Genomic DNA, 7,436 nt, shown 5'->3' with positions numbered 1-7,436 from the left:
GTTACAAAAAGGTTCTGATTTTTTTTTCTGCATATACATACATATCTGTAAAATTTTAAGAAAATAATGTTAATTTGTAGCCCACAAGAAGAAAGAATTATTATTAATAAAACTGTGCATACATACTATTAGTTCGCATCTAACTGTACAGGCTCTATAATTGTTTTTGAAACAGAGGCAAATGGCGTGCCTCATTCATTACTCAAGGAGTTTAGAGTGCATGCAGGTTCTATAAAAGGCATTTGTGAAGTTTCTGTCAACTCAGAATTTTCCTGATATATCTTGAGTTGTTCTTCACTTGTTCCAAACAGCCCATGTTTTCTCAAGAAAAAAAAATGCCTCATGTTCTAGCATTCCCGCCTTCTCATTTTTGCCTGTATCTCGGTGAAGTGATGAACCCTTACGCAGCCCCGTCGATGGAGGGGGCCAAGGTGGTGGACGACCGCATAGGGCCCCCAAAAATTTGAGGCCCCCAGATTACCAGGTTTAGTATACTGATTGTACGTATTAATCCACCTGCTAACCAAGCCCGTATAGAGGCCCTGTTTGGATACTCTAACTACGTTAGAGGTTAGAGTTATATTTTAACCCTAAATTAATCCTAAACTAACTCTAACCAAAAAGATTTGGATGGTTGAGTTAGATTGACAATAAATATTCTTTCTCAATCATTTGACTACTTTGGACCCTATTTGAATGCGAGAGGTAACTTTTTTTACTATTTTTTTAGTAGGCCCAGAAGAACTAACCCAGATAAGCTCCAATCCTCCACTACTAGTGTACTAAGTATCACTGTCTCGTCTACTAATTTCGTCTCTGTCTTCTATTACTAGTATTCGATTAAGTTTGATCTCCCCGATGCTAAGTTAGGAGTAGCAGAGTAGGTCAATACTATTATTTGTCCATGGCGCTAAGTTAGGTTGGCAGGGACGGAATTAGGACCAGATTGAGTTTGTCCACGGAATCTTTGTCATGAATTTATTTGTTAATGAAGATAGGTTAGGAATAGTAGGAAATTAAATTTGTTCCCGCTCGGTGATAATAAAATGGGAATACAATTTATTTATATTAGTTCTTCTGTCATATAAAATATTTTTGAAATTTTAGCCCTAGTTTGATTTTCGTCCCGGGGCCCCGAATTTCTGGACACGGCCCTGCCCTTACGCACCGGCCCAGCAGGTATGTAAGGAAAGGCATCCATACACTATGCATTGAGCATCCGCAACGACCACGTGACAAATGTGATAAACAATTTCAAACTAATCCAAAGAAAAAAGGGGTGTGGCTGCTGGCTGCTGGGCTTTGCACATAGGGACATTGCACGAGCTATATCCTTTGGCAAAATCAACCTGATCGTCGAGCATGACGTGACGAAGGGAGCCACTAGCTTAGGTGCTCCCGTGCGACCTCAGCCATTGGATCTCAAATCCAACAGCTCCTGTAAGATGATGAACATTTTTGCAAAAAAGCCCTCATAGAATCTGAAAAATGCGCACAAGTACAACAACTACAGCAGCTTCTCATACGCCGTTGGATCTGAGATCCGATGGCCCAAAAGCCCGTATCATGGGAGCATCTAAGCTCCGGTATCATAGGATACTCTCCCACTAGTTAACGAGCGCTCTTTCGGGAGCCTCGCAACGATCAGCGCCACTTCGCGTGCTCTCAGCCATTCGTCACGTGTCGCGTTTTGGGTGCTTCCTCCGGATTTTGTTTTTTTCATGCGTTTTTGGCTATTTAAACGGGTTTTTTCCGGATTTTTTCGACGTTTTGGTTTTTCATCGGTCTTCCTTAGCTTTTGGACAAAAAAATCGATTTTTTGCGCGAAAAGACGCGTTTTCTTTTTCTTTCGTGAGAGTCACGAAAAAAACACGTTTTCTGTTTTTTTTTCCTTCCTTGAGAGCACGGTTGTGCTTTCGCGAGAGTCACGGCCGTGCCTTTCGGAAACGGAAAAAAAACTCTTTTTTGTTTTTTTTCTTTCGCGAGAGTCACGGTTTTGTTTCCGCGAGAGGCACGGTTGTGCTTTTGCGAGAGTCACAGCCGTGCCTCACGGAAACAAAAAAAACGTGTTTTTTAATTTTTTTTCTTTCGTGAGAGTCACGGTTTTGCTACCGCGAGAGGCACAGGGTGTGCTTTCGTTGGAGTCACGGCCATGCCTCCTCAGAAACGAAAAAAAACAATTTTTCTTTTCTTTTTTTCCTTCCGCGAGAGTCACGGTTTTGCTTCCGCGAGAGGCACGGGCGTGCCTCTTTCGGAAAGGGAAAAACCCGTGCTCCTGGTTCGGTTCTTTTGTCCGGTTTTTTCGTAAAAAAAGTTCGTCAAAACCTATCAACACGAGATCTAGTTATAAAGATCTCGATGCGAGGAATCCAACGGTGAAAGCGGTTTGAGATTTAGACGCATAGTATGAGTCATGAAACGTTTTGAATAAACGGATCTACGACAAAAGGGAAAACTCACAGGTTGTGACAAGTGACGCGCTGCATATACGCCACTTATCGCAACCTGGGGAGTTGGAGTGATCTTTCAACGAGTACTCCTCGACTAGTGATTTCGCGCATTCGGTGCTCGAGTTTCCGAGATTTCCTTGCTGATATTTTTTTTGAAAGCAAAACTGCTTGATTACTTAACGGTTTCTGGGCATATCACCCAGGATACAAACACCCACGTGGGCAGGGACATCAGACGACCACTCCAGATGGTGGTCACTCACACACACACGGCCAATGCCGGCTAGTTCATGTGCTACAGAATTTGCGCTACGCCTACAAACAGAAATGGAAACTTTCAAAAACCACATCTTAAGTTGGTATTTCATGTCCTCGATCTGGGCTGCATACGGCGAGGAGTCCGCCTTACGAAAGTCGAGCGCCTCTGCCAGGAGCTGGGAATCAGTCTCGAGCTCAACCCTCACCAGTCCGAGGTCGGACGCTAGGCTGATCGCATGGGCCATAGCTACTGCTTCAGCTGCAAAAGCATCCCCAATGTTCGTCTCTCTGCTAGCCTGAGCACAAATCAGGTTACCCTTGGCTCGGGATGAAGAAACCATCAACATTGATCTTGTACATAGTTTCCTTCGGTGGGCACCACCTATCCGGTTGCTTCTTATCCTGGACATGGGTAAATATTTGCAGGTACTCGATGACATTGCTGCGCATTCTTCGCGCCACCACACTCGCCTCCAAAGGTAGTTCTCCCTCCCTCTGTTTGTTCCGGTTAGACCACCATAGCCACCAGAAAGTAAGCACGTGCAAGCGCTTATTGACATCTAGGCCCCATAGGAAATCAAGCATTGCATGCATAGACGTGATCTCCTCGAGTTGCATCCTCTCCTTCTCCATGGCCAAGTCTCTCCACACACACCCTTCACTATTTTGCATTTTATGAAAAGGTGAGCTCCATCCTCGTCTGCCAGCCCGCAGAATAAACATTTGGTACTTTCAATATGAATTCCTTTTCGGGCAACATTCACCCGAAGAGCAAGTGACTCGTGCTTCAGTCTCCACGTGAACATTTGTATGTTCTTGGGGCAGGGTAGTCGCCAAATCCGTTTCCATGAATCGTCAGGTGTTCGATCAAGATTCCCAGGATTGTTGTCGCTTCCACCAACCCCGCTGTCACTCCGGGTTTTCTCAATCTCCATGTGAAGCTTGTACGCACTTTTGACCGAATGGATGCCCTTGGTGTCATACTGCCATGCCACAAAGTCTGGGACTCCATCCCGAAGAGGAATCTAAAGTATGTGCTTCACATCATCCGCCCAAAAAGTATCTCGCACAAGCTGTTCATCCCAGGCCCCAGTGAGTGGATTAATGAGATCGCTGACCCACTCCAAGATACTAGGACCACGCGGGGTGATGACACGTCTCGACTAGGCTCGAGGAATCCAGGGATCCGACCAAATACGGACGTGTGTGCCATCCTCAATCCGCCAGATGTAGCCCTCTCGAAACAAACTTAGCACGTGCAGCACACTTCGCTAGGCATAGGAGATACCCTCCCTTGGGACCGCCTCAAAGATGTTTCCATTGGAAAAGTAGCGGGCCTGCAAAACCCTAGCACAGAGGGATTCCAGGTTTTGAATGAGTCTCCAAACTTGCCGGGGCAACATAGCTAGGTTAAAACCATGCATGTCACGGAACCCCAGCCCTCCGAGTGCTTTAGGTTTGATGAGCTTCTTCCAGCTGATCCGATGAGCAGCATGCTCCTTATCATATTGGCTCCACCAGTAGTTCCCAATCAGTGAACTAAGTTCCTCACAAAAAGATTTGGTCAAGTAGAAACATGACATAGCGAATGTGGGAATAGCTTGCGCAATAGTTGTAACCAACGTTTCTTTCCCAGATTTAGCAATGAGCTTCTCCTTCCAGCCATACACCCTCCCAGCCAACGCCCCCTTCACGAAGGCAAAGGCTTTCCTTCTGGATCTCCCAACATGAACAGGGAGACCAAGGTACTTTTCGTTCCAAGACTCACTTTGAATATGCAGTGCATTTTTCACCTCAGTTTTAATAACTTCACTAGTATTTGGGCTAAACATGACAGCTGATTTCTCCAAGTTGATACACTGGCCAGAACAGCTCTCATACAGATCCAGGATCTTTCGCAACTCCCGGGCCTCCTCTTGCTGGGCTTTTAACAGCATGACCGAATCATCCGCAAAGAGAAGGTGCGACAGGCTCGGAGCATTGTGACATATTTTTACCCCAGTAATTTTCCTTTCTTGCTCCGCCTCATGCAACAGTGCCGAGAGGCCTTCCGCACAAATAACAAACAAGTACGGCGAGTTTGGATCTCCTTGACGAAGCCCCCGCGAGGGTAAGAATTGCTCCGTTAAGCTTCCATTCACCTTAATCTGGTAGCGAACTGAAGTCACACAGTGCATCACCAAATCAATCCATCGTGGCCCGAAACCAAGTTTGTTCAGCATAGCTCGTAGAAAGTCCCACTCCACCCTATCGTAAGCCTTACTCATGTCTGCCTTAACTGCAGCAATCCCCTCTTTGCCCGTCTTCTTGTTAAGCAAATAATGGGACACTTCATACGCTATAAGCACGTTATCAGTGATGAGCCTTCCAGGTACAAACGCACTTTGGTTTTGCGAGATGATCTCCGGTAGCACCAACTTTAGTCGGTTAGCAATAACCTTAGAGACCAGCTTGTATATCACATTGCATAAAGTGATTGGGCGCAAGTCTTTGATCCTAGTCGGACTCTTGACCTTTGGAATGAGCACGACAATTGTGTCATTCCATCCATCCGGCATCCGGCCACCGTTGAGGACGGAGAGCACCTCATCAACCACTTTATCGCTCATGAAATGCCAATGCTTCTTGTAGACCAGCGAGGGCATCCCATCCGGCCCCGGAGCCTTGAGATCGCCAATATGATCAAGCGCTGACTTGACTACTTCTCTGGACACCTCTACTTCCAGGAGAGTTCTCATAGCACTAGTGACTCTTGGCTGCACCTTATCGATGAGTTCCGGCAGGCGAGAACACCCGAAAGACGTAAACAGATCCTGGAAAAAAGAGCACACATAATTGTTAAGATCATCCCCTTCCTTCACTTCCGAGCCATCCTCCCTCCTTAGCTTCCTGATCCTATTCGCTTTCCGTTTTGCCGATGCTACCGCCATGAAATACTTAGTGCTTTTATTGCCATCTTTTAACCAAGATACATGGGAGTGTTGTTCGGCCTTGGTGTTCTTCTTACATTCCAGCTCCTCAACTACACATCTCAATCTACCCTCCTCTCTAATTTTATCTTCAGACACCGGCGCCCTCATGCACCTCTCCAAATCTCTCCGTGCCTTCCTAAGCTTCTCCTCCAGCTCTCCTGCCACCTCCTTCCCCCATCGCCTCATTCTTCTCGCCACACTCCTCATAGCCGAGGCCACATCCCCCCTTCCCTCCAAGCACCCTTGCTCCCATGCGCTTTGGACCTCAGCACTACAGCCTTCCTCCCGGAGCCACCATGCCTCAAATCGGAAACCTCGGACCCCCCAGGTTCTCTCTTGTTCTCTCCTTTAGTGCATACAATCATCGGCCTGTGATCCGAATGTCGAGGAGCACCATTCAGCACAGTGAACTCAGGGAACCACTCACACCACGTAGTGTTAGCCGTGGCACGATCGAGCCGTTCACAAATGTATGTGTCCACTTCCTTACTGTGATTTCTCCAAGTGAATTTATCTTCCTTGCCGATATTATTGCCTGTAGGTCAAAAGGGTAGCTTATATGTGCCGCTCGCTGCAGCAGAATGCCGAGCAAACGCACATAGAGCGCTTGCCTGAGCCGGCCCACTCAGTTTTTGATGTCTCAAGTCGGTTTTCCGTAGCGACTCGTTTTTTCCTGTAGTGTCACTGTAGCAACCTGGTTCCTGCCGCTGCTTTGACACTGTAGCACGTGGTTTTTCGGTTGGTTTTAAAAGGAAACAATTTAAAACACGAACACTTTTTGAATTTTTGAAATTTTTTTGAGAATGTGATATTTTTTAAACACGAATTTTTTTGTGAAGACAAACTTTTCTTCAAATTATGAACAATTTATGATAACACGACATTTTTTAAATCCAAAGATTTTTTATAAAATTTCAAAATAATTTTAGTAAATACAAAAAAATAAAATACAAACATTTTTACAAACACGGATTTTTTTTATAAAAATAAAAACATTGTTTGGAATTTCTAAACATGTATGATTTAAAAGAAAATTTAAAATTTTGTAAGAGAAAACAGAAGAAACCCGGAAAAAGAAACAACAAGAAAACAAAAAAAGGACCGAACTGAGTCGGAACCTTTCGAAAGGTTCACAAAATCAGGAAACTGGACACACAAATAACCTAGCTAAACAGGCAGGCCCAGTTAAAATCTGTGCTACCTGCCATGTGCGTTTCAGCGCCAATCTGCCGCAACGAGCAGCAAACAGGATTTACCGCCCAAAAGCGACGGCAGGAGGGGCATAGGTATTGTGAGGACCTCTGCAATACTCAGTCGGCGGGTCTTGGGATTGACGAAGTCACCGGAAGAGTCTTGCTACCGATGAGAACGTTGCCTCCCCTGAAAAAATTTCCACATTTATGAGATATCAAATCGTCACGCTAGAAGTTTGATCCCGGGTGCGCCCAGTTCACCACTGTCCTTCTAACCATCCAACTATCCAAGCACAGTCACCCGCAAAAAAAAAAACTATCCAAGCACAGCTTGATTCTCGCATATAGTCAAACTAGTCATAGACAGTGGGATGTCCTATGATGGTCGACCATACCGACATCCTCGTTGACGTCTCTCCGCCAATACCGCTATGCCGACGAGCTACCATCCACTGTGAAATACTGCTACGTACTACTGTACTAGGTTGGGCAGAGCATGTATGTGCTGCTAGCTCCACACATACATGCATAGGGACAGACATTGCGTGGGGGATGAAATGAGA

The sequence above is a fragment of the Triticum dicoccoides genome, chromosome 7A (genome assembly GCF_002162155.2).
Source record: "Triticum dicoccoides isolate Atlit2015 ecotype Zavitan chromosome 7A, WEW_v2.0, whole genome shotgun sequence".
NCBI lineage: Eukaryota > Viridiplantae > Streptophyta > Magnoliopsida > Poales > Poaceae > Triticum > Triticum dicoccoides.
The sequence above is the reverse complement of the archived record's forward strand: the minus strand, read 5'-3'. Positions refer to the sequence as shown.